The following is a 26,634-nucleotide window of genomic DNA, read 5'->3' as shown; positions in this document are numbered from 1 at the left end:
TGTGCCAGGTACTATTCTAAATGCTTTATATGCATTGAATCCCCCCAGATAACCTGATGAAGTAGGCATCATTACCCATGCGTGACAGAGGAGAAAGCCAAGGTTCAGTGAGTTTAAGTGACTTGTTCAAGGCCCTGCAGCCAGTAAATGGTAGCCACATCTCAGGACAAGATCACCTGCATAAAACCCTCCCAATCTCTGAATTTTGATCCCATTGCCACACATAATTTACAGTCTGGTAATTAATCTCATATAGTGAATGTCTGCTGGATTGTTTCCCAATCTGGCTGGATCAATCAGAATCAAGCTTGGAGAACTGAATAAAAACTAAATTCTCAGGACCCACATGAGTGCTTTTGATTCAATATGTTGCAAGTGAAGTCCTAAAGATCTGTATATTCAAAAGGCTCCTTGGGTAATACCTGTTTCAACATGTAATATTTGAGGGTAATTTGATTTTATGTACTTATTATTGCCTTTAAGTTCAGAAAATAGAAATCAGTACATTAAAATGGGCACTTTAGTTGCTTCACTTTTTATCAAGTGTATGAAATTTAATAGAGTCCATTTCTAATTCCAGTTGTAGAGCATTCTTGAAAAGGCAAAATTATAGGAACAGAAAGCAGATCAGTAGTTGCCAGGGTATGGAGATAGAGAGAAGGGTTTACTATGAGGGGGTACAGGGGAATTTTGAGTGGTGAAGGAACCGTTCTCCGTCTTGCTTGTGGTGGCAGTTATACAACTGCATTTGTCAAAACTTGCAGAACTATGCGCTTAAAAAGCATAGATTTTACTGTTTGTAAATTATACCTTAAAATGGGAAACGAGGTCTTTTGTAAGAGGTTTTTGTTTTCGTGAAAATGTATGTTCACATCTATGTTTAATGTCAGCTAATCTATACCCAAAAAAGATTTAGACATAGAGTTACTAGTGGTGTATTCAGCCATTTTCCTAAAAATTTCATGTAAAATAACATGAAATACATTTAAAAATATCTATCTGTACTTAGTCCTTTAGCTAGTTATGGCCTCATATAGGTTCTCTCTCTCATATATGAGGGGGAAAAGCCTTCCTTTGAAATCCTAATGTTTTAATATTGTTCTTTGGTTTTTTTTTAACTACTGAATGTGTCCTCATGGTCACTGCAGAGTTAAATATTTCATTATTTTTAATGCTGAGAGAACTTCCATGTCAAAACGAAATGACCCAAGGCCCATACTGCTCTTGGCAAACTTCTGATAATAAAAAAGAAAGAAAGAAAGAAAGAAAGGTCAGATTTTCTTTAAAGAGACATTTGAAAAGTACCTTTGAACTTTGACATTATGAGATAGTACTCTCCATCATTCTATTTGTGGCCTTTATGTAGAATGTCCATTTATTTCAGAAGACCTTTCCTGTATTGTCTAGTAATTTTCCTCATGTAGATGTGGGATCCTTGGTCATTTATTGGAAGTTAAAGGAATAAAGACAAGTGGCTCTAGCATTTACTTCGCCAGTGGCCGTGGAAGAGACATTGAAACAGGCTATGAGTCTACAACTCACAGCCTGCTCGCAACACGTTATAAATCTTTCCTTTAACCTTCATCACTTAACATCTTCTCTATAGATAATGTCCATTGGATACCTTAGTCCTCTGGACATCATTCAGAGTTTTAGTAGGATAGCTCTTGAAGATAATGTCTAGGGTTTCATGCAACAATGTTTCAGGGCATTAGTTTAATTCTGATGAACTTTGATTTAAAGCTTGCTGATTTTTATAGACAGTCCTTGAAGACTTTTTTAAAAACCAATTTTGTTGTTTACTCATAAAAGAACATTTATGGACATCTTAAGAGTTAGAAATTTTTATTTAGTTTAAAATATATTTGGCCAGATTCTATTGATGTATCTCCTAGGTATAAATATGGATGCTTTGGAAATTGCACTTTCTCAGCACTGCTACTTAAGGCTAAAAAAAAAAAAGAAAAAGGAAGAAAGAAAAAAAAAAGCCAAATGTCTGTAATTTCTAGAAGGTAACAACTGACTAAAGGGAATTTTCACATAATCATTTAATGGAATATAATGGAAATATATATTGTTTAAAACCCAAGCACTGTAACCATTTCAGCATTTTGGGAGTAAGGGAGTTGAGGGGAGAAAATTTATTTCAGAGGGGAACAATCTTTTTTAAAAAAACATCTTCTTACTATAGTTTTCATTTGGTATGACTTAGAAGGGGAGGAGAAAAATAAAGCTAGAAATCTCAGAGCAGTTAAATAAAGGGTAAGAATCTCTGTTTAATGAGTCTTTCAGCATGCAGGTCAGCCTGGAGGGTGGAGAGCTAAAATGTTCTGTTTGATAAGATGAGGGTATATGGTAGGCAGAGTAATGCCCCCTCAAAGATATCCAGGTCCTAATCTGTGGAACCCTGGCAAAAGGGACTTTGCATATCTGATTAAGAATCTTGAGATGGGGAGATCATCCTGGATTATCTGGATGGGTCCAATGTAATCAGAAGGGTCCTTATAAATGGAGATGTGGTGACAGAAGCAGAGGTCACTAGCCATGGCAATCAGGGAAGAAAAAGAAATGAAAGGAATACAAACTGGAAATGAAGAAGTAAAACTTTCACTGTTTGCAGATGACATGATACTATACATAGAGAATCCTAAAGATACCACCAGAAAACTACTAGAGCTAATCAGTAAATTTGGTAAAGTTGCAGGATACAAAATTAATGCACAGAAATCTCTTGCATTCCTATATACTAACAATGAAAGATCAGAAAGAGAAATCCAAGGAAACAATACCATTCACCACTGCAACAAAAAGAATAAAATACCTAGCAATAAACCTACCTAAGGAGACAAAAGACCTGTTAAGACACTGATGAAAGAAATCAAAGATGACACAGACAGATGGAGAGACATACCACGTTCTTGGATTGGAAGAATCAATATTGTGAAAATGACTATACTACCCAAAGCAATCTACAGATTCAATGCAATCCCTATCAAATTACCAATGACATTTTTTACGGAACTAGAACAAAAAATCTTAAAATTTGTTTGGAGACACAAAAGGCCCTGAATAGCCAAAGCAATCTTGAGGGAAAAAAATGGAGCTGGAGGAATCAGACTCCCTGACTTCAGACTATACTACAAAGCTACAGTAATCAAGACAGTATGGTACTGGCACAAAAACAGAAATATAGATCAATGGAACAGGATAGAAAGCCCAGAGATAAACCCACGCACCTACGGTCAACTAATCTATGACAAAGGAGGCAAGGATATACAATGGAGAAAAGACAGTCTCTTCAATAAGTGGTGCTGGGAAAACTGGACAGCTACATGTAAAAGAATGAAATTAGAACACTCCCTAACACCATACACAAAAATAAACTCAAAATGGATTAAAGACCTAAATGTAAGACCGGACACTATCAAACTCTTAGAGGAAAACATAGGCAGAACACTCCTTGACATAAATCACAGCAAGATCTTTTTTGACCCACCTCCTAGAGTAATGGAAATAAAAACAAAAATAAACAAATGGGACCTAATGAAACTTCAAAGCTTTTGCACAGCAAAGGAAACCATAAACAAGACGAAAAGACAACCCTCAGAATGGGAGAAAATATTTGCAAACAAATCAACGGACAAAGGATTAATCTCCAAAATATATAAACAGCTCATGCAACTCAATATTAAAAAAACAAACAACCCAATCCAAAAAGGGGCAGAAGACCTAAATAGACATTTCTCCAAAGAAGACATACAGATGGCCAAGAAGCACATGAAAAACTGCTCAACATCACTAATTATTAGAGAAATGCAAGTCAAAACTACAATGAGATATCACCTCACACCAGTTAGAATGGGCATCATCAGAAAATCTACAAACAACAAATGCTGGAGAGGGTGTGGAGAAAAGGGAACCCTCTTGCACTGTTGGTGGGAATGTAAATTGATACAGTCACTATGGAGAACAGTATGGAGGTTCCTTAAAAAACTAAAAATAGAACTACCATATGACCCAGCAATCCCACTGCTGGGCATATACCCAGAGAAAACCATAATTCAAAAAGACACATGCACCCCAATGTTTACTGCAGCACTATTTACAATCTCCAGGTCATGGAAGCAACCTAAGTGTCCATTGACAGATGAATGGATAAAGAAGCTGTGGTGCATATATACAATGGAATATTACTCAGCCATAAAAAAGAACGAAACTGAGTCATTTGTAGAGACATGGATGGACCTAGAGACTGTCATACAGAGTGAAGTAAGTCAGAAACAGAAAAACAAATATATATTAACGCATATACGTGGAATCTAGAAAAATGGTACAGATGAACCTGTTTGCAGGGCAGGGGTGGAGACACAGATTTAGAGAGCAAATATATGGACACCAAGGGGGGAAAGAGGGGGTAGGGGGGTGGTGGTGGGATGAACTGGGAGATTGGGATTGACATATATGCACTGATATGTATAGAATAGATAACTAATAAGAACCTGCTGTATAAAAATAATAAAAGAGAGAAAAAAAGCAGCAGAGGTCAGTGTGATGCAGTTTGAGAAAGACTCAACCTGTCATTGCTGGCTTTGAAGGTGGAGGAATGGAGACATGAGCCAAGGAATGTGGGCAATGTCTAAAAGTTGGAAAAGGCAAGGAAAGGAATTCTCCCCTAGAGAATTGTAAGATAATACCTTTGTGCTGTTTAAAGTCACTTAAGTTTGTGGTAATGTGTTACAACGATGACAGGAAACTAATACAGGGGTTTGAATTTAAAAGGAGTCCAAGAAGAAGAGAATTCAGGAAAAAATGAAGGAATAAGGAGAGGCAAACAAAGAACCCGTGGAACTGAGCAATATGGGTAGAGGCTGAAACTTGTGGGAAAACATGGCCAGTGAGAAATTCCCAGGGGTGGGGCAGTTAAAGGATTTGTGTGAACTGTATGTTGTGCACTCTTTTAAAATATTACATCTGCTTGTCCTTTGCTTGCTATTCAGCTTACTGTCTTCAGTTGCCACTCATATCTTGTAAAACCAAAAATGCATGTTTTTACAGGCTACTGCTGAGAATATAGAGATAGAAAATATAAGATCTTTAACGCTCAAATAGAAATATTCAAAGTTACAAATTTGTTCAATTTTAAATGTTATTTCAGTAAAACTTGTTTCCCCAGTGTAGTGGGTTGAATAGTGTCCCCTCAAAATTCGTGACTATCTGAAACCTTAGACTGGGACCTTGTTTGGAAATAAGGTCTTTGCAGATGCAGTTAGTTAAGGATCTTGAGATGAAATCATGCTGGATATACATGCTGGATTTTCCCCACGGGCAGTAAATCCAATGACTGGTGTCCTCATAAGAAGAGGAGAGGACATACAGTGACACAAAGGAGAAGACCATGTGAAGACAGAGGCAGATATTGGAGTGATAAGTACAAGCCCAAGAACACCAGGAGCCATCAGAACCTGGAAAAGCCAATGAAAGAGTCTCCCTAGAGCCTTCGGAGGGAGCATGGCCCTGCCAACACCTTGATTTCGGTCTTCTGGCCTCCAGAATTATGAGAGAATACATTTCTCTTGTAAGCCACCAAGTTTGTAGCACTTTGTTATGGCAGCCCTAGGAGACTAATACAGTCAGTTATTAAATGAGGAAGATATATGTGGAATCTAGAAAAATGGTACAGATGAACCTGTTTGCAAGGCAGAAATAGAGACACAGATATAGAGAACAAGCGTTTGGACCCCAAGCGGGGAAAGCCGGGGGTGAGGGAGGGTGGGATGAACTGGGAGATTGGGATTGACATGTATACACTAATATGTATAAAATAGATAACTAATAAGAACCTGCAGTATAAAAAATAAATAAATACAATAAAATTCAAATCAAAAAAAAATATGAGGAAGATAAAATAGATAATGTCTACTAAATGTCTCTTCCAGCAACAAAGTTCCAGGAAGCTGTGATTCTGTGCATCCACTATTGTGCATTATAGTGATATCTACTTTAATTAGGGAAAGAGAATTAACTGTCACTGAAAGTCTAGTATCCATCACACTTATGTTGTCTTAGTCTCACAAATGCCCAATGAGTTACATGTTATTGTCCTTATTTTACAAATGAGGATCCTGAGGCTCAGAGAGGTAAGTAACTTGCACACATTTGCAGCACTTCTGGCAGTACTACCTCTGCTCCTGCAGGCTTATGTCTGGAAGCAATTCTCTTAGCCATCTAATGCTCATTCTATTAAGACCATGGCCTTAGTTGAGTTAGATGCTATTTAATGTCTTCAACAAGATTATACTATGATTTAGCATTGAAATGAAAAGTACCATTTTGCAGAAAAACATGGAAACAAGAAGTGAAATGTAAATTTGATACTAGTGATGAAAATGTTTATTGTTAGAAACCTGGCCACATGTCTATATGTTCTTGCAAAGCTACAACCAAGGAAGAAACTCACAAGGAGACGAAGCTGTGCTATATTTTGTTACTAAAATACATGCTAAAGGATCATTTACTACATGCCAAGTGATGCCACCAAAGGCAGGAAAAATTGACAAAGTACTCACAACAAATGAAAGAAATTACAAAACAATAAGAGGCCAGTGTAACCAAATTCATGCATGATGCAGAACTGTTATTAAAGTATAGTATATTAATTTGTCAAAAACTTCCAATGTTTTGGAAGCTGCTTAAATTCCAGTGACAAGGGATTCAATTGAGGAAAAAAGGAAACTGAATTTAGTCATATAAGAAATGCTGAGAAAATTCCAGTGTCTTCTGACATGCCTGTCAATGCCAAGTGTGCTAAATTGATCATCCTCAAGAGCATAGATGACAAAGCGTAGCATTTCAACATGAGGCCATGCATAACATCAGATGGTTAAAACTGGCTACCATATTCAATTTTAAATGACAAAGTCAAACTAAAGGTGGTAGACAGAATTTGGGCCCCCATTACCTTCACCCTCTGTTGTCATACTCGTGAATACATTACGTTACATGGCCAAAGAGACTTTGCAGATGTAATTAAGGTTGTTAATCAGTTGATGTTAAAATAGGGAGATTATTCTGGGATTAACTAGGTGGACCCAATGTAATCACAAGCCCTTGAATACAGAGCTTTCTCCCAGTTGAGGACCAAATAGGAAGTTAGAGAGATACAACAGAAGGGGGAAGTCAGAGAGATTTGAAGCATGAACAGGATTCAACACATATTGCTGGCTTAAATATTCAGAGGGCCATGTGTCAAGGAAACCAGGACTTCCGTGCTACAACTATAATGAATTGAATTCTTCCAACAACCTGAATGAGCTTGATTCTTCCCCAGAACCTCCAGAAGGGAATGCAGTTCTATCAACACCATGATTTTGGTCTTTTGAGGTCCTAAGCAGTAAATCCATCTGACAAATGCCATAATAAACTTCTGGTCTCCAGAACTGTGTGATAATAAAAGGGTGTGGTTTTAAGATGATAATTTTGTAGTAGTTTGTTATGCAGAAATAGGAAATGAATGCAGTATTAGTGTATGAGTTTAAACCCAATCTCATATGAGAATGAGATTGAACTCAGTGATGTTACTGTGTGTGTGCACACACACACTCCCACAGACGGATGACAGCTGAGCTGATGAATGAGCGATGTACGGCCATGTGGAACAGATGACCAGGAACCCTACGTAACCTTCCAAGTTATGTTAGGTCTTGATACAGTTTTCAGACATGTATCTGCACAGTAAAAGAATTGCTGGTGGTGTGACTGGACAACAGCAGCCCCTTAAAATTTCTGTCAACAAACCAACTAAGGAATACTTGAGGAAGGAATGTGAATCTGGTTGTTGTCTAAAAACCCGCCAATGACACCTCTTACTAAGTTCAGTAGAATGACAGCATCAAGACTTGCAGGAGGGGTTGGCAGTTTGGAAGAGAGTCCTGGAGATGATAGCAGAGCACTCCTCTAAAAAAGGCTGCATCCTGATGACTCAAAGGCTCATATCTGTGAACATCAAAGTCTATATTGAAAAGTGATTCAGAAGAGTGACACTGAATTTGAAGAAATTTTAGAATGTCTTAGTCAATTTATTTTGCCCATAATTTTTCCTTTTATATATAATCAACTTGTATAGTTAAAATTTTCCTTCAAGAATGGTATATGATAAAATTTATATCTAATCCAAAAGATCTCTAAAATAAGATTAAAATATTTTAAGTGAAAAGAACACATTGACTCATTGCAGCATTTTTTCTCTTCTTTCAGTGGTTCAAAAATAACAGTGCATCTTACAATCCATGGTACTGTAGATTCAATGAAATAATATGACCCTTCCACACGTTGTTTTTCTTGTGTTTTCTATTCCTTAGCTCATCTACATCTATCCCTGAGGGTACATATATCTCAAATTTGAGAAGCATCTCGGAGACCTTTAGGGTTTCTTTCATCTTTAAGATTAGACAGCCCCATGATTCTTCTCAACGTTAGGTTTCTTCGTTGCATTTTGGGGGTCAGAATACTGAAATTCATGTTTCAATGCCTTACTGATTTTTTTCTTTTCCTTTTCAATTCTGTGTGGAATCTAGTTTTGCAAACAAATTACTCTTTCCAACATTCCTCACTTCTCTGTAACTCTTTCCTTTAGGCTTCCAGCCTCCATGGCCCAAATCTGGCCTTTTTAGGTGTGGGTGGAGGCGGGGACTGACTTCCATGAGATGTGACTGTAATGAGACAAAACTACAGGATTAGCTCTAGCGTTGGGTCAAGAGTCTGTAAACAAGCCTTCTAGAGATGTTCTTTGTCTTGGGCCAGCAGCAATGATATTTTCAGGAATAGACTTGGGATAGACTGTGTTAACCTGGAGAGACTAAGTATGATGAGTGAGATTTTGTTTATCATATTTACTGTAATTGTACCTGGCAGTCATATTGTACATTTTATAACTCCGAGATGTACCTGGCCCAGGCGAGGTAATCTCCAGCTCTTATCCAGGTTATGAATTTGATTTTGGGCTCATGCTTCCAGAAAGTGTGATGTGACTCACCCTTGCTTGGACATTACCACTCAAAAGCATACCCCCTTGATGAGGCTCTGAGGAATTAGAAATTCTGTTCCTACCTTGGAGAATGTTGCTAAATATCTTTACCATGAATCCTAACCTTGCCAGCTTCACTGTGTATCCCTTAGATTGTAACTTTCAACCTTTTTTGATTGCAACCTACAACAAAAATACATTTTATATCCAAACCTAGTTAATGTGTATAAACATGTACACAAATACACACACACACATATATCTAAAACAAGTTTCATGAAACTATACTTACCTTTACTATGTATGTATCTTCTGATTTATTCTATTCTTAAAAAAAAAAACCCACTTGCTGTCTTGACCCACAAAATTGATTTCATGATTCACTATTTTGTTGTGATCCACAACAAAACTTTAGACTTTTAAGCCACATCTGATTTACACTTTCAGTGTGTGTGGCCTCAATCAATGCCTATATTGGTTATTTTAAAATATAGTAGTTGTGTGAAACTGATTTTTCCCAAACATTTCAGAACTCCTTCACTCAAATACATATTGTTCTTCAAATAAGACACCTTGGGGAGAATTCGTTTGTGTACGTTCTTTATACAGCTGTTTAGTACAAGTGAATGAAATGTGTTCCAAAATCTGATTTTGGAATCCTGGGGGTGCAAGGAGTAATGATGTCCCCACACTCTTTTTTGCTAGAGAGCAGACACATTCAGTCCTACCAGGACTTTTCAGCCACATTCTTCAAGTCTTGTGCTAGAGTCATTCTTATATATACCTTAGTGAGTCAGTTCCTGCCCTCCAAGAAGCATATGCCAAGATTAAATGAGCAAAAGATTTTTCAGGGGAAACAACTGTGAAGGATAAAGGGTGGGACAAGGAGTAGGCAGGGAGAGCCTTTCACTACCCTGCTCTGAGAAGGGAGAGAGGAAAGAAGGAGTGAACAGGAAGAGTGATAGATTGCAGCATAGTTTGGAGAAAATCTCTGCCAGGCCAATGGGGAGTTCTAAGCAGAAGTTGCCCATGGGAGGAATCTCATCCCCAGGAATGGCTCAGTTCCTACCCTTGCCATGCTCAGTCATTGGCAGACAACAGCCCCAGAGGAAGCCTGGATCCAAAGGTCGGGAGATGGAGACATTCAATCTGCTGTGCTCTCTGTTGCAGGTTCTTTTAAAGGGGAATATGAATGGGGCATCTCCCTCAGCGACTGCACTAGTGGGACACTCATATTACTTGCTTTAATTAACTATCCAAAAATCTTTTTCAAATTCTCACTTGGCAGCTTAATTATCATCTTTGTCCTAATTATTCTTATTTTTAAAAATTTTAATTGAGATATAATTTACGTACAACAAAATCATCCTTTAAAAATGTACAATTAAGTGGGTTTTAGTATATTTAGTATATTCACAAGATTGTGCAACCATACACTGTATGTTTCTGGAACATTTTTATCACCCCAAAAAGAAACTCTGTACCCATTAGTAGTCACTCCCTACTCCCTCCTCCTTCCAGGTTTTGGCAATTACTAATCTACTTTCTATTTCTATCAGTTTGCCTATTTTGGACATTTCATATAAATAGAATCTTACAGTATGTGGCCTTTTGCATTTAGCTTCTTTCACCTAGCATATTTTCATGATTTATCCATGTTGTAGCATGGACTTTATTCCTTCATTCCTTTTTATGGCTGAATAATAGTCCTTTGTATGAATAGACCACATTTTGTTTATCCATTCATCATCAGTTGATGACGCTGTTTCCACTTTTGGGCTAGTAAGAATAATGCTACTATGAACAATCATGTACAAGTTTTTGAGTGGACATACGTTTTCAATTCTTTTGGGTATAGACCTAGGAGTGGAATTGCTGGGTCATATGTTAACTGTATGTTTAACTTTTAGAGCAACTGCCAGACTGTTTACTACAATGGCTACACAATTTTATATGCCCATCAGCAAAGTATGAGGGTTCCAATTTCTCCAGATCCTCATCAACTTTATTTATTTATTTATTTACAAAATTATAGCCATTCTAGTGAGTATGAAGTGGTATCTCATTGTGGTTTTGATTTCCCTAATAGCTAACAATTTTGAACATGTTTTCATGTCCATATTGGCCATTTGTATATCTTGTTTGAGAAATATGAATTTAAATCCTTTGCCATTCTTTAGTTATGTTAACAGTCTTTTTATTGTTGAGTTGTAAAAGTCCTTTGTATTTTCTGGATATAAGTCCCTTATAACATTTATGATTTACATATATTTTTCTCACTCTATAAGTTGTCTTCTCACTTTCTTGATAGTGTCCTTTCAAATACAAGATTTTAATTTTGATGAAGTCCAATGCATATATTTTTTCTCTTGTCACTTGTGCTTTTGATGTCATATCTAAGAAACCAGTGCTTAATCCAAAGTCATAAAGATTTTTGCCTTTCTTCTAAGAGTGGGATGGTTTTAGCTCTTACATGTAGGTCTTTGATCCATGTTCAGCTTACTTTTTGTATATCATGTGAGAGAGGTGTTCAGTTTCATTCTTTTGCATGTGTATATCCAGTTGCCTCAGCATCATTTATTGAAAGACTATTCTTTCCCCATTGAATTGTCTTGGCACCCTTGTGGGAAATCAACTGACCATAGATGTATGAGTCTATTTCTGTACTCTCAATTCTATTTCATTGATCCATATGTCTATCCTTATGCCAGTATCATACTGTCTTTATTATTGTAGCTTTGAAATAAGCTACAACTTAACTTTTATTCCAGCTTTGTTCTTTTTTAATATTGCTTTAATTATTTTGGAGTAGGTTTCCTTCTATTCCTAGTTTGTTGAGATTTTTTTTGTCATGAAAGTGTTGGATTTTGTCAAATGCTTTTTCTGTGTCTATTGAGATGACTACGTGAGTTTTTGTGCTTTGTTCTACTAATATGGTGTATTGCATTGATTGATTTTTTTGAATGTTAAACCAATCTTGCATTCTTGGGATAAACCCCACTTGGTCATGGTGTATAATCGTTTTTATATGTTGCTGGATTAGGTTCATTAGTATTTTGTTGAGAATTTCTATGTATATTTTCATAAGGGAGATTGGTCTGTAATTTTGTTTTCTTGTGATATCTGGTTTTGGTATCAGGGTAATACTGTCCTCATAGAATGAGTTGGGAAGTGTTCTCGGCTATGCTGTTGAAATGAAGGATTGGTGTTTACAGAAAAATTCTTCTTGAAGCACTGGTGGAATTCAATAGTGAGGCCATCTAGTCCTGAGCTTTTCTTTGTAGAAATTATATACTTTAATTTTTTATTAATTCAACCTCTTTACTTGTTATAGTTTTATTAGATCTTCTAATTCTTCTTGAGTCCATTTCAGTAGTTTGTGTCTTTCTAGAAATTTGTCCATTTCATCTAGGTTATTGAATTTGTTATACAATTATTCATAGTATTCCCTTACCATCTTATTTCTGTAAAGTTGGTAGTAACACTCTTTCATTCCTGATCTTAGTAACTTCAGTCTTCTCTCTTTTTTTTTCTTGGTAACCTTAGCCAAAGGTTTATCAATTTTATTCATCTTTTCAAATAACCAACTTTTGTTTTTGTTGATTTTCTCTATTGTTTTCCTCTTCTCAGTCTGTTTATTCCTCCTCTAATCTTTATTATGTCCTTCCATCTGCTTGCTGTATGTAGGTTTAGTGTGCTCTTCTTTTTCTAGTGTCTCAGGTAGAAGGTGAAGTTACTGATTTGAAATCTTTTTCCTTTTTTTAATGTAGGCATTTATAGCTGTAAATTGTCTCCTATGCACTGCTTTAGCAACATCCAGTGTGTTTTGGTATGCTGTGTTTTGTTTTCATTCATCTCGAAATATTTTCTTATTTCCCTGTGATTTCTTCTTTGACTCATTGATTCCTTTTTTTTTCATATAAGGATATTTTATCATTGATTCTTTAGTAGTATGTTGTTCTATTTCTAAATATTTATGAACTTCCCAAATTTCTTTTGTTATTCATTTCTAATTTCACTTCATTGTGATTGGAAAATACTTTTTATGATATCAACCTTTTATGATATCAATCTTTTAAAATTTATTGAGGCTTGTTTTAAGGTCTATCCTAAGAATGCTTCATCTGTGCTTGAGAAGAATGTCTATTCTGCTACTGTTGGTTAGAGTGCTCAATAGATGTCTGTTAGGTCTAGTCAGTTCATAGTGTTGTTCAAGTCTTTTACTTCCTTGTTATTCTTCTACCTAGTTGTTCTATCTGTTATTGAAAGTACAGTGTTGAAGATTCCAACCACTATTGTTGAATTATCTGTTCTCCCTTCAGTTCTAAGTTTTTGCTTCACACATTTTGGGGCTCTGTGGTTAAGTGCCATATGTTTATAACTGTTATTTTTTTTTTGATGGTTCATTCCTTTTACCATTTAAAATACCCTTCTTTATCAACTATTTTTTTCTTAAAGTCTATTTTGTTTAATATTAATATAGCCACTGAAACTCTCTTTTGGTTGCTTTTGGCACGGTATGTATTTTTTAATCTTTTTGCTTATTTATTTATTTATGTATTTATTTTTATACAGCAAGTTCTTATTAGTCATCAATTTTATACACATCAGTGTATACATGTCAATCCCAATCGCCCAATTCATCACACCACCACCACCACCCCCTGCAGCTTTCCCCGCTTGGTGTCCATACGTTTGTTCTCTACATCTGTGTCTCAATTTCTGCCCTGCAAACCAGTTCATCTGCACCATTTTTCTAGGTTCCACATATATGCGTTAATGTACGATATTTGTTTTTCTCTTTCTGACTTACTTCACTCTGTATGACAGTCTCTAGATCCATCCATGTCTCGACAAATGACACAATTTCGTTCCTTTTTATGGCTGAGTAAGATTCCATTGTATATATGTGCCACAACTTCTTTATCCATTCATCTGTCGATGGACACTTAGGTTGCTTCCATGACCTGGCTATTGTAAATAGTGCTGCAATGAACATTTGGGTGCATGTGTCTTTTTGAATTATGGTTCTCTCTGGGTATATGCCCAGTAGTGGGATTGCTGGATCATATGGTAATTCTATTTTTAGTTTCTTAAGGAACCTCCATACTGTTCTCCATAGTGGCTGTGTCAATTTACATTCCAACCAACAGTGCAAGAGGGTTCCCTTTTCTCCACACCCTCTCCAGCATTTGTTGTTTGTAGATTTTCTGATGATGCCCATTCTAACTGGTGTGAGGTGATATCTCATTGTAGTTTTGACTTGCATTTCTCTAATAATTAGTGATGTTGAGCAGTTTTTCATGTGCTTCTTGGCCATCTGTATGTCTTCTTTGGAGAACTGTCTATTTAGGTCTTCTGCCCATTTTTGGATTGGGTTGTTTGTTTCTTTAATATTGAGCTGCATGAGCTGTTTATATATTTTGGAGATTAATCCTTTGTCCATTGATTTGTTTGCAAATATTTTCTCCCATTCTGAGGGTTGTCTTTCCGTCTTGTTTATGGTTTCCTTTGCTGTGCAAAAGCTTTGAAGTTTCATTAGGTCCCATTTGTTTATTTTTGTTTTTATTTCCATTACTCTAGGAGGTGGATCAAAAAAGATCTTGCTGTGATTTATGTCAAGGAGTGTTCTTCCTATGTTTTCCTTTAAGAGTTTTATAGTGTCCAGTCTTACATTTAGGTCTCTAATCCATTTTGAGTTTGTTTCTGTGTATGGTGTTAGGGAGTGTTCTAATTTCATTCTTCTACATGTAGCTGTCCAATTTTCCCAGCACCACTTATTGAAGAGACTGTCTTTTCTCCATTGTATATCCTTGCCTCCTTTGTCATAGATTAGTTGACCGAAGGTGCGTGGATTTATCTCTGGGCTTTCTATCCTGTTCCATTGATCTATGTTTCTGTTTTTGTGCCAGTACCATACTGTCTTGATTACTGTAGCTTTATAGTATAGTCTGAAGTCAGGGAGTCTGATTCCTCCAGCTCCATTTTTTTCCCTCAAGACTGCTTTGGCTATTCGGGGTCTTTGTGTCTCCATACAAATTTTAAGATTTTTTGTTCTAGTTCTGTAAAAAATGCTATTGATAATTTGATAGGGATTGCATTGAATCTGTAGATTGCTTTGAGTAGTATAGTCATTTTCACAATATTGATTCTTCCAAGCCAAGAACATGGTATATCTCTCCATCTGTTTGTATTATCTTTAATTTCTTTCATCAGTGTCTTACAGTTTTCTGCATACAGGTCTTTTGTCTCCCTAGGTAGGTTTATTCCTAGGTATTTTATTCTTTTTGGTGCAATGGTAAATGGGAGTGATTACTTAATTTGTCTTTCAGGTTTTTCATCATTAGTGTATAGGAATGCAAGAGATTTCTGTGCATTAATTTTGTGTCCTGCAACTTTACCAAATTCATTGATTAGCTCTAGTAGTTTTCTGGTGGCATCTTTAGGATTCTCTATGTTTAGTATCATATCATCTGCAAACAGTGACAGTTTTACTTCTTCTTTTCCAATTTGTATTCCTTTTATTTCTTTTTCTTCTCTGATTGCCGTGGCTAGGACTTCCAAAACTATGTTGAATAATAGTGGTGAGAGTGGACATCCTTGTCTTGCTCCTGATCTTAGATGAAATGCTTTCAGTTTTTCACCATTCGAGAATGATGTTTGCTGTGGCTTTGTCGTATATGGCCTTTATTATGTTGAGGTAGGTTCCCTCTATGCCTACTTTCTGGCGAGTTTTTATCATAAATGGGTGTTGAATTTTGTCAAAAGCTTTTTCTGCATCTATTGAGATGATCATATGGTTTTTATTCTTCAATTTGTTAATATGGTGTATCACATTGATTGATTTGCGTATATTGAAGAATCCTTGCATCCCTGGGATAAATCCCACTTGATCATGGTGTATGATCCTTTTAATGTGTTGTTGGATTCTGTTTGCTAGTATTTTGTTGAGGATTTTTGCATCTATATTCATCAGTGATATTGGTCTGTATTTTTCTTTTTTTGTAGTATCTTTGTCTGGTTTTGGTATCAGGGTGATGGTGGCCTCATAGAATGATTTTGGGAGTGTTCCTTCCTCTGCAGTTTTTTGTAAGAGTTTGAGAAGGATAGGTGTTAGCTCTTCTCTAAATGTTTGGTAGAATTCACCTGTGAAGCCATCTGGTCCTGGACTTTGGTTGGTTGGAAGATTTTTAATCACAGTTTCAATTTCATTACTTGTGAATGGTGTGTTCATATTTTCTATTTCTTCCTGGTTCAGTCTTGGAAGGTTATACCTTTCTAAGAATTTGTCCATTTCTTCCGGGTTGTCCATTTTATTGGCATACAGTTGCCTGTAGTAGTCTCTTAGGATGCTTTGTATTTCTGCGGTGTCTGTTGTAACTTCTCCTTTTTCATTTCTCATTTTATTGATTTGAGTCCTCTCCCTCTTTTTCTTGATGAGTCTGGCTAATGGTTTATCAATTTTATTTATCTTCTCAAAGAACCAGCTTTTAGTTTTATTGATCTTTGCTATTGTTTTCTTTGTTTCTATTTCATTTATTTCTGCTCTGATATTTATGATTTCTTTCCGTCTGCTAACTTTGTGTTTTGTTTGTTCTTCTTTCTCTAGTTCCTTGAGGTGTAAGGTTAGATTGTTTATTTGAGATTTTTCTTGTTTCTTGAGGTAGGCTTGTATAGCTATACACTTCCCTCTTAGAACTGCTTTTGCTGCATCCCATAGGTTTAGGATCGTCGTGTTTCATTGTCATTTGTCTCTAGGTATTTTTTGATTTCCTCTTTGATTTCTTCAGTGATCTCTTGGTTATTTAGTAACGTATTGTTTAGCCTCCATGTATTTGTGTTTTTTATGTTTTTTTCCCTGTAATTCATTTGTAATCTCATAGCATTGTGGTCAGAAAAGATGCTTGATATGATTTCAATTTTCTTAAATTTACTGAGGCTTGATTTGTGACCCAAGATGTGATCTATCCTGGAGAATGTTCCATGTGCACTTGAGAAGGAAGTGTAATCTGCTGCTTTTGGATGGAATGTCCTATAAATATCAATTAAATCTGTCTGGTCTATTGTGTCATTTAAAGCTTCTGTTTCCTTATTTATTTTCATTTTGGATGATCTGTCCATTGGTGTAAGTGAGGTGTTAAAGTCCCCCACTATTATTGTGTTACTGTCAATTTCCTCTTTTATAGCTGTTAGCAGTTGCCTTGTATATTGAGGTGCTCTTATGTTGGGTGCATATATATTTATAATTGTTATATCTTCTTCTTGTATTGATCCCTTGATCATTATGAAGTTTCCTTCCTTGTCTCTTGTCACATTCTTTATTTTAAAGTCTATTTTATCTGATATGAGTATTGCTACTCCAGCTTTCTTTTGATTTCCATTTGCATGGAATATCTTTTTCCATCCCCTCACTTTCAGTCTGAATGTGTCCCTAGGTCTGAAATGGGTCTCTTGTAGACAACATCTATATGGGTCTTGTTTTTGTATCTATTCAGCAAGCCTGTGTCTTTTGGTTGGAGCATTTAATCCATTCATGTTTAACGTAATTATCGATATGTATGTTCCTATGACCATTTTCTTAATTGTTTTGGGTTTGTGTTTGTAGGTACTTTTCTTCTCTTGTGTTTCCCACTTAGAGAAGTTCCTTTAGCATTTGTTGTAGAGCTGGTTTGGTGGTGCTGAATTCTCTTAGCTTTTGCTAGTCTGTAAAGCTTTTGATTTCTCCATCGAATCTGAATGAGATCCTTGCTGGGTAGAGTAATCTTGGTTGTAGGTTCTTTCCTTTCATCACTTTAAGTATATCATGCCACTCCCTTCTGACTTGTAGAGTTTGTGCTGAGAAATCAGCTGTTAACCTTATGGGAGTTCCCTTGTATGTTGTTTGTCATTTTTCCCTTGCTGCTTTCAATAATTTTTCTTTGTCTTTAAGTTTTGCCAATTTGATTACTATGTGTCTCGCCATGTTTCTCCTTGGGTTTATCCTGTATGGGACTCTCTGCACTTCCTGGAGTTGGGTGGCTATTTCCTTTCCCATGTTAGGGAAGTTTTCTACTATAATCTCTTCAAATGTTTTCTCGGGTCCTTTCTCTCTCTCTTCTCCTTCTGGGACCCCTATAATGTGAATGTTGTTGCGTTTAATGTTGTCCCAGAGGTCTCTTAGGCTGTCTTCATTTCTTTTCATTCTTTTTTCTTTATTCGTTTCGCAGCTGTGAATTCCACGATTCTGTCTTCCAGGTCACTTATCCGTTCTTCTGCCTCAGTTATTCTGCTGTTGATTCCTTCTAGTGTAGTTTTCATTTCAGTTATTGTATTGTTCATCTCTGTTTGTTCTTTAATTCTTCTAGGTCTTTGTTAAACATTTCTTGCATCTTCTCGTTCTTTGCCTCCATTCTTTTTCCGAGTTCCTGGATCATCTTCACTATCATTATTCTGAATTCTTTTTCTGGAAGATTGCCTATCTGCAGTTCATTTAGTTGTTTTTCTGGGGTTTTATCTTGTTCCTTCATCTGGTACATAGCCCTCTGCCTTTTCATCTTGTCTCTCTTTCTGGGAATGTGGTTTTTGTTCCACAGGCTGAAGGATTGTAGTTCTTCTTGCTTCTGCTGTCTGCCCTGTATCTTTTTGCTTTTAACCTGTTTGTGTCTTTGAACCTAAAGTGTGTCTCTTGTAGACAGCATATAGTTGGATCATGTTATTTTTATCTGTTCTGCTAATCTCTGCCTTTTGTTTGGAGAGTTTAATTCATTTATATTTAAAGTAATTACTTATAAAGTAAGATTTACATCTACCTTTTTTGTTATTTGTTTTCTATATGTCATGTCTTTTTTTCCCTCTGTTTCTCCATTTCTGCCTTCTTTTGTGGTAAATAGATATTTTTTAATGTGCCATTTAAATTATCTTGCCATTTCTTTTACTATTTTTTTTCAATGCTTTTCTTAGTGATTGCCTTGCGGATTACAATTAACGTCTTAACTTATAACAATCTAATTTGGATTAATACCAATTTAATTTCTATAGTACACAAAACTTTGCTCCTATATAGTTCTCCCTCCATTTGTGTTATTATTGTCTTAAAAATTATATTTTTTTACATTATAACCCTTTAATGAAGTTTTACAGTTGTTTCATTATGCAATTAAGTGAGATAGGAGAGAAAAAAGAATTACAAACAAAAAATACATTTATACTGTCTTTTGTATTTATTATAGGGTAAGCTTTATCAGTGCTCTGTATTTCTTCATGTGGATTCAGATTACTCTGTAATGTCCTTTTATTTCAGCCTGAAGGACTACCTTTAGTATTTCTTATAGGGCAGGTCTACTGGCAATGAGTTTTCTCAGTTTTTGTTTATCTGAGAATGTCTTAACCTCTCCTTTATTTTTGAAGTATAATTTTGCTGGATATATAGTTCTTGGTTGAAAGTCTTTTTCTTTGATCACTTTGAATATGTCATTCAACCGCCTTCTGGCTTCCATGGTTTCTGATCATGGAGCTATTGATCTTACTGAGGATCATTTGTATGTGATGAGTCATGTCTCTTGCTGTTTTCAAGCTTCTCTCCTTGTCATTGGCTTTCAACAGTTTGTTAATGATGTGTCTAGGTGTGGATCACTTTGAGTTTATCGTACTTGGATTTTGTTGAGCTTCTTGAATGTATAGATTAATGTTTATTGTAATCAAATATGTGAAGTTTTCTTCCATATTTCTTCAAATATTCTTTCTGCTCCTTTTCTTTGTCTCCTCTCTTTCTGAGCCTCCCATTATGGATATGTTTATATGCTTAATAAGTCTCACGTATCTCTGAGACTCTATTTTCCTTCATTCTTTTCTTCTTTTTGTTCCTCAGACCAGATAGTCTCTATCTTTAATTAACCTATTTTCAAGTTCAGTGATTCTGCCTTCTGGCTTCTGAAAACTGCTGCTGAGCCCTCTTAGTGAATTTTTCATTTCAGTTATTATTCTTTTCAATTCCAGAATTTCTATTTGGTTCTCTTTTATAATTTCCATCACTTTATTGATATTCTATATTTGGTGAGACATTGTTCTCATATTCTCCTTTAGTTTTTTGTGGGGAAGGGAGTATGGTTCCCTTTAGTATTTTGAACATATTTATATTAGCTCATTTAAAGTCTTTGTCTAGTAAGTCCAACATCTGGGCTTACTCAGAGACAGTTTCCATCTGCTTTTTCCTGTATAGTTTCCTATTTCTTTGTCTCTCTCTCTCTCTCTGTTTTGGTTGAAAACTGAATAATTTAAATAATATAATGTGGAAACTCTGGAAATAAAATCTGCTCCTCACTCACTCCATCCAGGGTTTGTTGTTCTTTCTATTTGTTTCTGTTGTTGTTTCTGCTGTTTGTTGTTTAGTGACTTTCATGAACTATCTTTGTTGTGTGTGGCAACTGAATTCTCTGCGTAGTTAGCTTAGTTTGCCAGCTAATGACTGGACAGAGATTTTCTTAAAAACAAACAAACAAAAAACTTGAACCAATAAGTCTCCCAGCCTTTCTGAGGGGATCTGTGTTCATGTGGGGGATACTTTCAATTCTCTGACAGGAAGTTTACTTAGCTTTCACTTTCTGCTTTCACAGAACTTCAAGGTCAACCAGAGGTGGGAGATTAGGGCCTTCTGAGGTCTTTCCTGGGCATAAATACAACTCTAGATTTCCAGGAATATGTCAGAACTTTTCAAACCTCCCCAGGAATATCTTATTCCTGCACTTCTCCTTTTAAGTTTTCTGGTCAGTTTCTTGTTAGCTGTAACTGTTTCTCTGCCTAAGGCAGTTGTGATGTTAAACAATGGCTGCCGGGTTTTTGTTTTTGTTTTTTTTTCCACAGATACCTGGAGATAAAGGCTGTTCTTAGTGAGCAAGCTCCAAGTCAGGTTAAATAACGGAAAGCTCTATGAGTGGAGGTTTCCGTGGAACTGCCAAACATGTCAAATAATGACAGTTCTGTGGGGATGGGATTTGGGGGAGCTCCAAACCCATTCTTCTTCTGCCAGTGGCTGCTTGGCTGCTGGTTTTCACAGCTAGCATGATTATGAATCTGTTGGTGTTCACCACTACCCCAGAGCTAGGGAGAGGGAGATGAGAATAAGGTAAGTTAAAATGCTGCACAGGGGCTTCCCTGGTGGCGCAGTGGTTGAGAATCTGCCTGCCAATGCAGGGGACACGGGTTCGAGCCCTGGTCTGGGAAGATCCCACATGCCGCGGAGCGACTAGGCCCGTGAGCCACAATTGCTGAGCCGGCGCGTCTGGAGCCTGTGCTCCACAACAAGAGAGGCCGCGATAGTGAGAGGCCCTCACACCACGATGAAGAGTGGCCCCCACTTGCCACAACTAGAGAAAGCCCTCGCACAGAAACGAAGACCCAACAAGCCATAAATAGATAAATAAATAAAAATTAAAAAAGAAAATGCCACACAACATACTGTCCTTACAGAAATTGAACTGTTTTTCTTGAATAAAGACTCCTTGGATTTTTGTAAGCCTCTCTTTAATTTCCAGGGTTTTCAAAAAGTTGATTTTGACAATTTTTGCTAGTATTCTCATGCTTTTATGGAGGAACAAATTTTTAGTGGGCTTTACCCTGCCAGTTTGGAAGGTCTGTCCTCTTCTTACCTTCTTTTAAATTTCTCTATTACCTAGAGTAATAGGGAATGTTAGACAAACTTACACACTGATGTAGGACAGAATACTCCCACAGTATGTCATGAATACATTTTCTTTCTTTTACTTTCTTCTTCATGGATCTTCTTTCTTTGACTGTACCTCTGCTAGGAAGCATGTGATAGGAGTTTTTGTAGAAATAAAAACATGTTACTTATTCTGATTTCAAGGAAATGAAGAAAACCTTTAAAACATTAAACATGAAAACAGCACTGTCACCACCATGACCAGTCATCTTGGAACGTAAGATTTCTTTTGTTGTGTAACTTCCTTTAAACAAGAACCTTAAGACATTCTTTTTGACTGTCTATTGTGGCAAATTCAGGGCTGCTGAAGCTTATTATGCCAATATTTAATGTTGTTAATTGAAGAATGAAAGATCCAGATGGCCCAACTCTCTTTCGGTTGTTTAGCAAGGAGGTATTTCAGCAGGTCTGAATTAGTTTAATGGAAGACAGATTGGTACCAGAGACTAAGCTCTGGTACCAAGGCCTCTTCTTTATCAGGAAGCTCCATTGTTACATAGTCACCTAGATATTTCCTAGCTCCTTTCCCTAAAAATATACAGAGTGTCATTAGGATGGAGTGTTTACACACTGACCTGAGCAGGGATAGTATCACTTTGATATTTTTGGGCTTATATGGCCCCCAATCCCCCAAATAACCCTATTTTATAAATACCCTCCATGGCACTAGTAATGTTTGTGTCTACACCCTGTTTGCATGATGCTAATTTTAAGAACTAAACATCAATGAAGGAGAGGAAATATTTGTAACAAAGTTTTGTATCTTCCAAAATCTTAGGAAACTCAAGTAGACATATTTCCCAAGCATCTAACTTTCACCTCTTAAATACATTTAATTTCTTTTTCCTACCTTTGAACATCAAGGCTCAAATGAAAGACAAACCCTCTCATTACCCCTGTTTATTTCAGGCCAGTGGGCTTGTCACTCTAGTAAAACTGTCACAGAGGAGAATTAAAACTATACAAATATCCCATGAACAACAAGGCACATGAATAAATACTGAGATCGAACATAATAAAGTAGCTATGTAGGTCAGCTGTCCCTTAGATTGATGGCACACAGTAAACAGAATCATGGAAACTCAGAATTCTTAACGATTGGTTTTTATGCTTGGCTCTCTCATTTTTGTAGGTCTCTCATTTAACATGCCTTAGTTAATATTTTAACACATTGAGTCTACTTCTTTCTTACTGTGTAGACATATGCCCAGGACCTGTGGGAAGGTATGCCCTCAATCCAGAGCAGATGGGTGGAGGTGCCCACAGCAGCCCCAAAGAGAGGTGTGGTAGGGCTACTTGACACATCTAGAAGGAGAGAATTTTAACTCTGTCCTTTATTATCATAGCACATTTTTTCTTCAAATCTGACAATGATGCCACAGCCAAAAACAGTAACATCTCTCCTGCCCCAGGAGATAAGCAGTTAAACAGAGCATACCTCACCTAGTGTTTTTAATAAAAGGAAAATCTTTGGCCTACAAGGAACTGATACTTATTGAGAACTTTCTATGTGTCATGCATTCTTCAACATTATATTATTGTATCCTCAAAACAGCCCTGTAAAATGGGCTATATTTCCCCTATTTTCTATTATGGAAACTAACAATCAGAGTTAAAATTTTATCTGTAGTTTCACAGCAAGGAAATGTTGGGCCAAGATACAAAGAAAACAAAAACAAAAACAAAACCCCCAAAACCCAGCTTTGCTCAGCTATGAAACCAAGCAGTTGTCACCACATGATGCTAAATTGTAGACACCAACCACTCACAGTAATGCCATCTGACACCCATCTGAGAGGCACAAGACACTTCCCAAAGTGACACCAACTCCTTGTGGTGATAAATCTCATCACTCTAATTGTACAGCTTGAGGAAATGAAGGATAGAAAATGTATTATTTGGTTTCCATGTCTTCATTTCTGATAACACAATGCTTGAAATGAGAGATATACGCGTGTGATGAAGTGTCCTCAGTCAAGACCTTAAAGGCAAGTCCATTAACAGGTCCAGGTCATGATAAAATTCAGGAAGGTCTACAACTTAGAGCATCTTCCTCTCCCACCACAGTATAAGAACTGACAGGCTGGTTCTACTTGCTAACTACATTCTCTCCCATTACCCTTTATGTCTGAAAGACTTATTTGGTAACCTTCAAAGATATACTGAAGCCAGTAGGAAATTATTAATGCCCTAGACCTAGGTGTTTGAGATTCTCCTGCTGGGGTCCTAGCTTTAAGTCCCACTGATATTGACTTAGTTCCTTAATCTCCTAATTGAAAGACAACTTCAAATAATGTTGCACAGCTCGAAGCTTCAGAAAGGACCCAGGGATAGGCAGGCTTACTTGAGAAGAAGTAAGGAGGGGAATATCTCTCTGTGAACCAAAGTTCAGACTGACCTCTAGTCAATGAAGCAAGATGGAAAATAGTACCAGGCACAGCATGTAGATAAAAAAATCAGTTTTTGTTTACAAAGCATGAAAAAGAAATATCTGTCCTAAAGAGTTCTTGGAGTTCCTGACTCTTCGCCTCTCTGAATCCTACCCCCACTGGATAATATTCACACTAGCAAGGTTAATTGACAATCAATCATTCCCTGAAAATGAGAAAATAGATTATGTCTATGTTGAAACTTCTGTTCCTTACCCAATGATCTATTTTTAGTTAATGGTCACAGTTTTTATTAATGATTGTTAGCACATCAAGGAGAGTGTGTTAGTTCAGTCTTGAAAATGTTAAATTTGAGGTGCCTGTGGGTAACCAGGAGGAAGTGTCCAGAAAGGGCTTAGATGCATATGTAGGGAACTCAGGACTCAGTGGGCTCCTCATACCCGTGCAGGAATCATCAGTAGTATAAATGTGGTTGTGTTTGTGCATGGAGCCACACAATATACAGGTTGACCTCTTCCATTGTAGCCTTATTCATCACTTCTACCATTTAGCCTAAGTTTTAGCTCTGCTATTCGTCATATCAACACAGAAAACCTCACACTTCTAAAGCTTTACTCTTGCTGTGGTTTTGTATGAATTGTTTTTACCTTCTTTCTCTGCCTGATGAGTTCTTACTTATCCTACAAAAATCAGCTTATACCAACTTCCTTTGCGAAGTAGTTCCCAAATACCATTCCCAGCCCAAACAGAACTGACCCTTCTTCTCTCTGTTCCCGTAATGTCTTGTACATCCTTCCTTAGGACGTCACAATCCATTGTCATTGTTTGTGAGCTCCCTGAAGGTGGGGACCCCTTTTGCTCCTGCCTATACCTCTTTCCGTACATATATACATATATATAAGGATGGTCAGGGCTGAGCTGACCAACTCCTTTCAGCAAAAAGGAAAAGACCCTTTTTGATTGCTTCATGCAAGATTCACCCACTACTTTCCAGCATTTTGTAGGGGCCCAACCAATGGTCATTCTTGAAAAAGTGAAGTCTTGGGAGTCTCTAGTGAAAACTAGAGTGAACTCTAGTGTTGAGAACAAAACCGTCAATACAGACACAGTCTAATGATTAATATTATTTTCTTCAGATATTTTGTCTTCTAATTTAGAGACTTGTTTTGAGAATTAATTCTAAAAAATAGTCTTAAGTTTATTTTCATACAGTTTTCTGTGTTTGAACCTTTAGCTAAGGTAGGTTTTTCAGACAATTGAAGATGGCAAAGTTCCTGGTCCCAGGGGTATTTTATTTTGTCTGGTTTTGTTTAACTTGTATCGATTTCTCTCCTATGCTGCTGTGCACCTTGTCGACCCCGAGGTTTATATCTATCTCACTGGCCCTCATTTCAGGGACAGCCACATTTCAGGAATTATGTGTTTTCTGTAATAGGGCAATTCTCTTTTATCCCTCCACAGTCAATATATTTAAGCTCATGAAGTTCTCTTTGAAGTCAGTATGAGTCTCACACTTGGAAGCAAGATACCACTGAGGAAAAGGAATCAAACTGTAGCTCTTTACAGGAAACTCACTTAAAAACCCACATCTTCATATGCACCTGGTTCTAGTAAAATACAAGCTGAAGGATTACTTTACAATTTGCTTGTTATTTTAAACTAATCTTGATCTTAAGGAGGTCTACTTTTTAAACAGTTAAAATAAGCTAACTGGTTATTTTGTAGTTATGCACATGGCAGCTAAGATCCACTGAGCTGACATGATCTCATCTGCACTCACAGGCTGTGGAGTAATCAAATTATTGATGTGTTTCCAAACTGCAGTGACTCTTCCTAGATTGATTATGGCTCAAATTGAAAACCTTAGTGTTGAATTTATTGACCTTTGATATCTCTGGTCATATTTTGGGGGCTCTAGAAAGTTGGTTAATTCAATTTGGGATATTAATTTAAGTTTTCAAAAACCTATTTAAAAAAAGAGCTATTAGGAACTATTAATCCTGAGCCTCATTGGTGGGAACAGGATCCAGAATGAAGGAGGTGGTCATCCCACCTCTATGCTGCTCAGACCCCATGGCCAAGACTGTTCCAGACTGGCTTTCATATGCAAGAGGGCTATTAACCATCTCGGACGCATCTAGGACTGGGAGGATGAGAATAAGGAAGCTATGCCACAAGGGGAGTAGCTGAAGGAATTGGAGGTAAGTTGAAAAGAATGATCTCAGGTGGAGGATTATAGGGAACATGTTAATTATTGTCGAATATTTCAAGGGCTGTCAGTTAATGAGATCCATGCTCTGTGGCTGCAAACCATGGGAGAGGGAGCAAAAGATGGTGATTATTGGAAAGTAGATTGAGCTGCCACAAAATGGCATGGAATATTTTTGTAGGTAATGAGTTCCCTGTCACTAAAGGCATTCAGTTTGATATTGATGTCCATTTGTCATGTGTGTTGAAGAGATTGAAGCAGAGCCATTTTCAGCCCTTACAGTGTCTCTGTGAGAATTAGAAAAAAGGTACTCCCT

The 26,634-nt window shown here is 36.8% G+C and overlaps 1 protein-coding gene across 1 annotated transcript in view; it reads left to right on the top strand.

Moving 5' to 3' along the window:
• PDE11A (phosphodiesterase 11A) overlaps positions 1-26,634 on the top strand; it is a 437,737-nt gene that overhangs the window by 185,186 nt on the left and 225,917 nt on the right. The gene's annotated exons all lie outside the window — the stretch shown is intronic.

Source organism: Eubalaena glacialis, chromosome 1, assembly GCF_028564815.1.
Source record: "Eubalaena glacialis isolate mEubGla1 chromosome 1, mEubGla1.1.hap2.+ XY, whole genome shotgun sequence".
Classification (NCBI taxonomy): Eukaryota; Metazoa; Chordata; class Mammalia; order Artiodactyla; family Balaenidae; genus Eubalaena; species Eubalaena glacialis.
The sequence above is the reverse complement of the archived record's forward strand: the minus strand, read 5'-3'. Positions and strand labels throughout refer to the sequence as shown.